Here is a 10,543-nt window from a genome sequence, read left to right as displayed (position 1 = left end):
CAGCTTTCATAGTGGGTGGTAGTGAAGCAACCAAATGGCACCACGATTACATACTAATCGACTAACTATTGACCAGTCAGGATCAGGACAGTGATCAGACTCTGTTACAGGGAATTTGTATTTGGGCCGCATCGGACCTCTTTTGCAACCACCTGGCCCTCATCTGCAAGCAGCCAGGTACCTAATTCCAGGCTCACACCCACTGCCTGGGCAGTTTATGACCGCTATTGTTGCCCCAAAACTAGCAGTTTGTTATTTTATTACCCCATAGCAGAGACAATGAACTCCATGGTTCAACACTTCTTTCTATGACAGAAACTGCCAGACAATGGAGACACCAATTAACTCATATTTTCATCTCAATTCCTGGATTTTAGGGTAATAGGATGACATTCTAGGAACCCCTCTTGGACTACCAAAACTAGCTTTTGTCTTGCTACTCGCCCCAATCGCAAAGAAGTGATGCCATTGGCCAACATGTGCTACATAAAATTTTATAAAATGCACAACCACCAATACTCACTAAGTTAGTCTTCTCTCGACAAACTCTCGCTCAACCATGACACTTGTAACATCGTGACCACGTAACAGACTTCAAGCGCATAAGTTTTGTTCACATTTTGTAAGTGAAGCTAAATCATTACATAATCAAAACTAAAGTCAGTATGTAGTTAGATTTCTGAGAGCAAGCACATACTTACAGCTTCAAACAAAATATTGTGAAATATCATGAACCCATGTCTCAAAAAAAAAAAAAAAATACACACACGGCTATTCACCAGAGTATCTGAAAATGTGTTTCATAAAATCTGTTGCAAATAAACAACATTCAATGTGTTTATTGTGCCATAAAACATTATCCAGTGAGGCAATGAAGTCAAGTCGATTGTGAGAACATCTTTTACAAAGCATCCAAATGACAAGGACAAGCTCATTGAATATTATTTTCTGGAAATATATAAAAAATTTCAAAATTGTTCAACTATCATTGCATCATTTAAGAAACAACATACACTGAATATAGATGGATTAATTGCCACTTATCTCATTTCACAAATAATTGCAAAATGTGGTAAAAGCTATAATATTGGAGAAACTAATAATACCCTCTATAAAAGAATTTATCTCAACAGTAATACATCAGAATATACCTCAAATTTTAAAAAGTTGCCCCTAAGTGATAGAACAGTAAAAGTGATGAATTGATGAAATGGCAGTTAATGTTGAAAACAAACATAAGTATTCTCCAAAACTCTTTATTTTCCATGCAATTGGATGAATCTACCATTGCAGATAATGATGCTTTATTGATGGCATATGTATGCTATTTTGATAAAAACAATATATTATGAGAAGAAATGCTATTTGCAAGAAACATAATCACAGATACAAAAGAATTATTTATATTTAATACTGTGAGAACATACTTTATAAAAACAGACTATTCCTTTGAATAATATTGTTGCATGTGCTACTGATGGAGCACCATCAATGGTAGGTTGCTATCGTGGATTTGTTGCTTATTTGAAGCAGAAAGTGCCAAATGTTTTATGTACTCATTGTGGTGCACAGACAACATCTTGTAGGAAAACTTCTAAGTACAGTCTCCCTTCATCATTAACTACAATAATTTGAGCCATAAACCAGATCAAATCCAAAGCAAAAAAAAGATAGAATGTTTCAGCAGCTTTGCCAGGACAATAATAAAGATTTTATAACGTTACTTTTGCACACAGAAGTTCAGTGGCTGTCAAAGGGTACATCATTGGCTAGATTTGTAGCATTATATGATAGTGTCATACAATTTTTTGAAAGTAATAGTGAGACCAATCTGTCAACAATTAAAAATAAGAATGAATGATGCCTTTTACTTGGCAGATATTTTCAAGAGATTTAATGATGTCAATTTGCAGCTTCAAGGAGCTAATAAAACTCTTATAGGTTGCCAAAGTATTGTGCTATTATTTATTGACAAACTTGAACTACTTAATCATAATCTATTGAAGAGAGAATTTCATCAGTTTCATCAATTATCATCTATAAAAGATGATATAACTCCAGATGATATTGAAAGATTGAGTAACAACCTCAAAAAACTTAAATTGGACATGGAAAAACATTTTGAAGATATTTTTAAATTGAAGGTATGTGACTGGATGAAGTATCCTTTTACTGCAAATATTGAAGAGGCTGATACAACTTGCCAAGAAGAACTATTAGAACCTAGATATGGCAAAATAAAAAAATGCCAGTCTTATATTCAAATATGTGGAAAATGGTATTCAGTTTATTGATACCTTTCCCTACCTCATAACTTGTGGAATCAGGATTTAGTTCTGTTAATTATATTATGACAAAAGAAACCGCCTAAATTTCTGAAAGGGGAGGCCTTTGTTTGTTCCTCACAAATATTGAACCAGATATTCAATATTTAGTTTCCCAGTATCAGCCTCAGGGATCCCAGTAATAATTCAATTAACTAATGTAATTTCTATGTATGCAAATTATAAATAAATATATTTAACTATAGTAAGTTGTTTTATAAAGATTTATTCTGCCAAACAGTGAAAATTCAACATAAAGTACTTGATAAGTAATTATTATTATATGCTTTAACTGGCTGAAACTCTGCTTTATAAATTTTATAAAGTAATGTTACTTCCCTACTTTATAAATCATCATTACTGTGGAACCGGTGGGAGTTTATAAAATTTTACTACTAACAGAGATACAAAAGTGGGCGGTAGGTATAAAAAAGTTGACTACCCCTGCTCTAACCTACTGAGCTCTCTGGTTAGAGCAAGCCATTGTCTTTTGGGGAAAAAATACTAGAGAAATCCTGAGTTAATTAAAATAATAATAATAATCTATCTGCTGTGGTAGCAACACTAAAAGTCTTTTCTTTGCTCTTGAGAGTCAGAGATGTAAACACTATTTGTAATTGTTTAGCACAAAGTGACCCCTTTCCTAACATGCACGTTCTTCTTGTGCCATGGCAGCAGTCCAGACTGAGAGACCTCCTAATCTCTGGGCATCCAGAATTTATCTGAGCCTGGGTCACCACATACAAGCTAGGGCATTTTGGTCACAGAACACCTCCCAGGGCATTTGTTTCATCACTTGTAAATTTTCTCAGTTTTATAGCTGAGAACATGCATTGCTGAAAGACCGAGACTTAGTTCTCAGCTCTGTCTTCAAAGAAGCTGAGATATTGGACCTTGCCATGATCAATAAAAACTGGGACCAAAGGCATTGCACTGCCAAATCCAGTGCTTGTCACAACTTCTAATTATTTTACTTATGTATATTTTTCATTCCCTCTGTCTACCCCATGACTATCTAGTTTTCATAAAGACAGAAAGTGAGTCTGTCTCATTCACTATAGGCAACCAGTGTCAAGCACAGTGCCCGGCACATAACAGAAGTACAATAAGTGTTTATTGGATAAGTGAATAAACACTCATTTGCATACATACACTAATATACACACATTACAGACACACATGGACACAGAGATATGCTCATGTGCAATGCACATCTATGCACACAGATATACACACACCCAATCTACCTGGGTACATATAGATAAAGAAATATAATAGATACACAAAGAATATGGAAAGAAAATGTCATATTAACAGTAAATATCTCATTATGGAAAATTTGTTTTGTTTTTATCATTTTTGCAATAAGAGTATATTTTTTATAATAAAAAAGTTGGTAAAATTCAATATATTTGTCAATTCAAAGCACATCATATTTTATAATAAATTCAGGAGAATTAAATCAAAACGTTAAAAAGACAGAAGTAAAAATAGTAGAATGGAAAGTCACTGACTGCAGGGACATGAGTTACTAGCACAGTGCCTGGTATATGATGGGCACTTTGAAAGGCTTTAAGAGCATGGGAGGAAGGAGAGATGGAAAACAAGGTGAAAAGAAGGGTGATATAGAAATCCAGGGAGGGAAGAGGAAGAGAGGAAGAAATAAAGAGAAAAACAAATGCAGAAAATATTTTTACAGCATTAAAGAATAAATGGACATTACAGGTTCCACAATGCTGATTTTCTTGGACTTCTGAACTTCCTGGATTTGATAAACATAATCAAGAAACAACTTGAAAATAATGTGCCTCTCTGTCCACCTGCAGGTCTACCTGTAAAACGGTACCCAATGTCACAAATTGGCACTATTCTTCATGCCAGTCAGTGCTTATGGAATAAACAGAATGCTGGAGCTTTTGGAGACTTTAGGCACCATGGAGTAATCTGATCCCTTTATTTTAAAAATAGGAAACAGGAAGCCAAGAGATAAAAAGCAATTAACACAAGACTTCCTGTTTCTGGTTTTACAAGTAAGAAGCTGGAAGTTATCATGCCCATCCTCACAGGAGAAAAAAGCTAAACAAGGTGAAAATAAACTATTCCTCCTGGATCCAATAAAGAATTGAATTCAGAGGGAAAACCAATATCTCAATAATTGTATAGAAATTTGACTATGAGGAATAAGAGCATATCAGAGCAGAAGCTTGTTGCTGCAGCCAATAGCAGACTTTATTTAAGAACTCTCCAGTGGGTCCAAGATGGTGGCATATGTGGATGCTGAACTTGCACCCTCCCCAAAACCCATCCAATTTACCCCTTTACTTAGAAAAATTCCTCCTGAAAGACAACTGAGGAACAATTAAATAGCTTCTGCACAAAAAGCTAGAGAGAGAGAATGCATAGGGAAGGCTGAGGAACCATGAGAGCTCTGCAGGAGGTGAAGGATCAGCTCAGGTCCAAAGAGACCAGTGAGTGCCACTGTTTACATCTTCCAGACATAAGGATAGAAGACAGTAGCTCCATCCAGGCTCTATGGCCACCTGCAGGGTGCTGCAGCACATCCCCAGTCACCCTCCTGGAGCTAAATACAACAGAATAAGTAGGGCAGCTTAGCTTGTGTAAAGAGAGCTGCTCTTCCCAGATATTGACACAGCAGGTAGGTATGGCAGGGCAACATTTCACCCACTGAGCTGCATGTGAATGTGGAGATCCCCCACCTTGAGAGTGTGCAGAGCTAGCAAAATACTCTGGTACCAGCTGCAGGACTATACGACCCAGAGAAAGTGCAGAAATTGTGGGTTACTACTGGTATTACCCCCTACTGGTATTGGGAGCCAGTAAATGGGCTATGGTCTGCACACTGGACTGCCTGACCAAAGAAAGTGCAGAGATTGGGGGGTGCTGCTGCTCACACTGGTTGAGCTGCTCTACCCAGAGAAAGCACAAAGCAAGCAAAACCTTGTGGCTCTGTGTGGAGTGAGGTGGGCAATGCTGTGTATGTGCACAGGGCTGCCAAGACCCAAGAAGGTGAAGAATAAACAAATTAAGGCTGTGTCTGCACCCACACTTTTCTACCAGGATAAATGGTGGATCTAATGGGGGTTGAGATACAAGAAAGCAATCACAAATTAATTTTAAGAACTATCATCTGGAAAAACCAACTTTTGACTAAACTAAGAGGACTCTTCAAACCAGGAACACTGAAGAAGCCACACCAAGACTGGTAGGAAAAGAGGAAATGTGGAGAGGGCTGCACAGCTCCCTGGAGAAAATGGCTGCAGGGAGACTCACGTGGTGGGAAGTGAGTTTAGCAAAGGGGGAAGGGTCCTGAGCCCCAGAAAAAAAGCCCCAGCCTGCAGCCTCAGAGCCCAGAAGAGGCATAAGGATAGTATTTAGCTGAAAACAAGTAAGGATACTGTTTGTGAGAAAAAGTCTGATTTCTCAGACCCAGGATCCTTCTTTTTTTTTTTTTTTTGTATTTTTCTGAAGCTAGAAATGGGGAGAGACAGTCAGACAGACTCCCGCATGCGCCCAACCAGGATCCACCCGGCACGCCCACCAGGGGCGATGCTCTGCCCACCAGGGGGCGATGCTCTGCCCCTCCAGGGCGTCGCTCTGCCGCGACCAGAGCCACTCTAGCGCCTGGGGCAGAGGCCAAGGAGCCATCCCCAGCGCCCGGGCCATCTTTGCTCCAATGGAGCCTTGGCTGCGGGAGGGGAAGAGAGAGACAGAGAGGAAGGAGGGGGTGGGGGGTGGAGAAGCAAATGGGCGCTTCTCCTACATGCCCTGGCCGGGAATCGAACCTGGGTCCCCCACACACCAGGCCGACGCTCTACCGCTGAGCCAACTGGCCAGGGCCCCAGGATCCTTCTTAAAGGGACCATGCAGAACATCTCTCTCACAACCACTCACCTGGGGCTCCTGGGGATGGGGAGAGAGAAGAGGACCAGTGTAACAGGAAGAGAGTGTAATCTAGGAGGCACAGGGAGAAACATTTTGGGAGATATCCACCCTTACCCCTGGGATGAGTCACTCCCCAAAGCTGAAGTGAATATTTCCCCTGGAAACAGCAATACCAGCAAAGGGAAACAGGAGAGCAGCCAAACAAGCTCCCCTGCTGCACTCAGAGCAGAGTTGCATAGAAGGAGGGAGCTTTTGGGTCCACAGCAGTGAGTTTTAGGGTCCGAGCTGCAACACCCCACCCACGCGGCTCAGGGCTTGCTGGAGGGCCAGCGGCAGTGGGAGACAAAAGTGTGGTTCTGCTGGCAGGGGCGGAAGCCAGCTGGCCACCACTGGGCTCAGGTGTGAGCTCAATCTTGCCCGGCTGGGGGAAGGGGGCGTGCAAAAGCTGTCAAAATCAGCTGCTGGCAGCCTGTAATCCAGCCTGCAGGAGAAGGGTGGGAACCCTGGAAAGGGTGGAGACCAGCCCCTGAGCAAGGGCACAGGAGCACAGCCTTGCCCCACCTGTGCAACCCAGGCTTGCAGTCTGACTTGGTAGCTGGTTCCTCCCGCGGGAGTGGAGCCAAAAGCCCAGAAGAGGCAGAGTTCCACTACTGAGCTGAGCTTAGGCACGCAGTCATGCCCGATGGTACAGCCAAGGCTAGCAGCTGTTCCTCAAACGGGCTCCTGCAACGGCAGGGCGAAAGCCCAGAAAAAGGCGGAGACCCGCAGCTGAGCAAAGGTGCTCGACAGTGTCCTCAGGACCGAGGATAATGTCACACATGGGGGCAGGGCAAAGGCCAAGGCCACCAAGTCTTGTGCACCAGAGCGTGTGATCACAGCCACTCCTGTAAAGAGAAAATGCGGAGGCAGAGAAATACAACACAAATAAACCAAGAGAAATCCCCAGAAAAGAACCTAAGTAAATCAGATATAACCAAATTACCAGATGCAGAGTTTAAAATAACGATTGTTAGGATGCTCAAAGATATTAGAACAACCATAGATGGACATTATGAAAACCTAAATAAAGAGATAACAAATATAAAAAAGGACATTGAAATAATAAAAAAGAATCAGTCAGAAATGACAAATACAATATCTGAAATAAAGAATACAATGGAAGGAATTAAAAGCAGGATGGATGAAGCAGAGAATCAAATCAGCGAGTTAGAGGACACAATAAATAAAGGCACGGAAGCAGAGCAGAAAAAAGAAAAGAGACTCAAAAAGTCTGAGGAAACTAAGAGAGCTCTGTGACAACATGAAGAGAAATAACATCCGCATCAAAGGGGTTCCTGAAGAAGAAGAGAAAGAGCAAGGGATAGAGACTTTGTTCAAACAAATCATAGCAGAAAACTTCCCCCAATTAAGGCAGGAAAACATTTCACATGTTCAGGAAGCACAGAGAACTCCATTAAGGAGAAACCCAAAGAAACCAACACCAAGACACATCATAATTAAAATACCAAAGCTAAATGATAAAGAGAAAATATTAAAAGCTGCTAGAGAAAAAAGACTATCACCTACAAAGGAGCCCCCATAAGGATGACTTCTGACTTCTCAACAGAAACACTTGAGGCCAGAAGGGAATGGCAAGAAATATTCAAAGTAATGCAGAACAAGAACCTACAACCAAGACTACTTTATCCAGCAAGGCTATCATTTAAAATTGAAGGAGAAATAAAAAGCTTTACAGACAAAAAAAAAAAAAAAAAAAAAAAACTCAAGGAATTCACTGCAACCAAACCAAGGCTGCAAGAAATGCTAAGGGACCTGTTGTAAACAGATCAAAGGAAAAAAAGAATATAGCAAAAGAGGAATACAGTTTTAAAGAAAAAAAATGGCAATAAACAATTACATATCAGTAATAACCTTAAATGTTAATGGATTAAATGATCCAATCAAGAGACCTAGGGTAGCTGCGTGGATAAGAAAACAGGACCCATACATATGCTGTCTACAAGAGACACACCTTAAATCAAAAGATGCACACAGACTGAAGATAAAAGGATGGAAAAAAATATTTCACGCAAATGGAAATGAAAAAAAAGCTGGGGTAGCAATACTTATATCAGACAAAATGGACTTTAAAACAAAGACCATAGTTAGAGATAAAGAAGGTCACTACATAATGATAAAGGGAGCAATCCAAAAGGAAGATATAACCATTATAAATATCTACGCACCTAATATAGGAGCACCTAAATATATAAAGCAGACTTTGATGGACTTAAAGGGCAAGATCAACAGCAATACTATAATAGTAGGGGATTTCAATGCCCCATTAACATCATTAGATAGATCCTCAAGAAAGAAAATTAACAAAGAAACAGCAGACTTAAAGGACATATTAGATCAACTTGATTTAATAGATATCTTCAGAACCTTTCACTCTAAAACAGCAGAATATACATTCTTTTCAAGTGCTCATGGTACATTCTCTAGAATAGACCACATGTTAGGGCACAAAAGCGGTCTCAACAAATTTAAGAAGATTGATATCATATCGAGCACTTTCTTTGATCACAATGGCATTAAACTGGAATTCAACCACAATAGAAAAATTGAAAAACATTTAAACACTTGGAAACTAAGTAGCATGTTATTAAATAACGAATGGGTTAATATTGAGATTAAAGAAGAAATTAAAAAATTCCTAGAAACAAACGATAATGAGCATACATCAACTCAAAATTTATGGGACACAGCAAAAGCAGTCCTGAGAGGGAAGTTTATAGCATTACATGCATACCTCAAGAAGCTAGAAAAAGCTCAAATAAACAACTTAACCCTGCATCTAAAAGAACTAGAAAAAGAACAGCAAGTAAAGGCCAGAGCTAGTAGAAGGAAGGAAATAATAAAGATCAGAGCAGAAATAAATGACATAGAGGCTAAAGAAACAATACAGAGGATCAATGAAACCAGGAACTGGTTCTTTGAAAAGGTAAACAAGATCGAGGAACCTTTAATGAGACTCACCAAGAAAAAAAGAGAGAGGACTCAAATAAATAAAATTAGAAATGAGAGTGGAGAAATAACAACTGACACAACAGAAATACAAAATATTGTAAGAAAATACTATGAAGAACTGTACGCCAAAAAAACTAGACGACCTAGATGAAATGGACAAATTCCTTGAATCATATAATCTTCCAAAAATCAATCTGGAAGAATCAGAAAACCTAAACAGACCAATTACAACAAATAAGATTCAAACAGCTATCAAAAAACTCCCAAAAAAGAAAAGTCCTGGGCCTGATGGCTTCACAAGTGAATTCTACCAAATATTCAAAGAAGAACTAACTCCTATCCTTCTCAAGCTATTTCAAAAAATTCAAGAGGAAGGAAGACTTCCAAACTCCTTTTATGAGGCGATCATAATTCTGATTCCAAAACCAGGCAAAGACAACACAATAAAAGAAAATTATAGGCCAATATCCCTGATGAACTTAGATGCAAAAATCCTCAACAAAATATTAGCAAACCAGATCCAGCAATATATGAAAAAAATCATACACCATGATCAAGTGGGATTTATTCTGGGGAGGCAAGGCTGGTACAATATTCGCAAATCAATCAATGTGATTCATCACATAAACAAAAGAAAGGAGAAAAACCACATGATAATTTCAATAGATGCAGAAAACACATTTGATAAAATCCAGCACCCATTCATGATCAAAACTCTCAGCAAAGTGGAAATACAGGGTGCCGCGAACCGATCAACAACTGCTGGCTGACAAGGTCACAGCAGGAGAAGACCCACAACTGCTGGCTTACAAGGTCACAGCAGGAGAAGACCCACAACTGCTGGCTGACAAGGTCACAGCAGAGGAAGATCAAAAACTGCTGATTGACAAAGTCACAGCAGAGAAGACCAATGGCTGCGGGTTGACAAAATCACCCAAAGGAGAGACACAAAGATACTTCCCCCTTTGACTTTTTGAATTAATCTGGCCTTATATCCCCCCTTTTCTGGGTGTGTGCTATTATTTGTGGCACAGGGATAATAGTACCGTGCTTTCCCTGTAGATTCATAGTAATTTCTTTGGTAATGAGACAGAGGGTGTGAGTTCCACAGAAAAGCCTGTGGGCCCCTTGAGCTGGGCTCATAGACATAAGAGGCTGGCTATGATATCCCTCGTAAAGGGTTAAGATTGTAGGAGAATTCCTTATTAATCATGTTAGAAAGAATAGATTGTGACTTGTGAATGGGTAGGAGGCAGTGGCTGTGCACAGAGCACCTTTCGGCCTTCACTTAATTCAACATTTTTCCT

Source organism: Saccopteryx leptura, unplaced genomic scaffold, assembly GCF_036850995.1.
Source record: "Saccopteryx leptura isolate mSacLep1 unplaced genomic scaffold, mSacLep1_pri_phased_curated manual_scaffold_36, whole genome shotgun sequence".
Lineage (NCBI taxonomy): Eukaryota > Metazoa > Chordata > Mammalia > Chiroptera > Emballonuridae > Saccopteryx > Saccopteryx leptura.
This window is presented reverse-complemented; position numbering follows the sequence as displayed.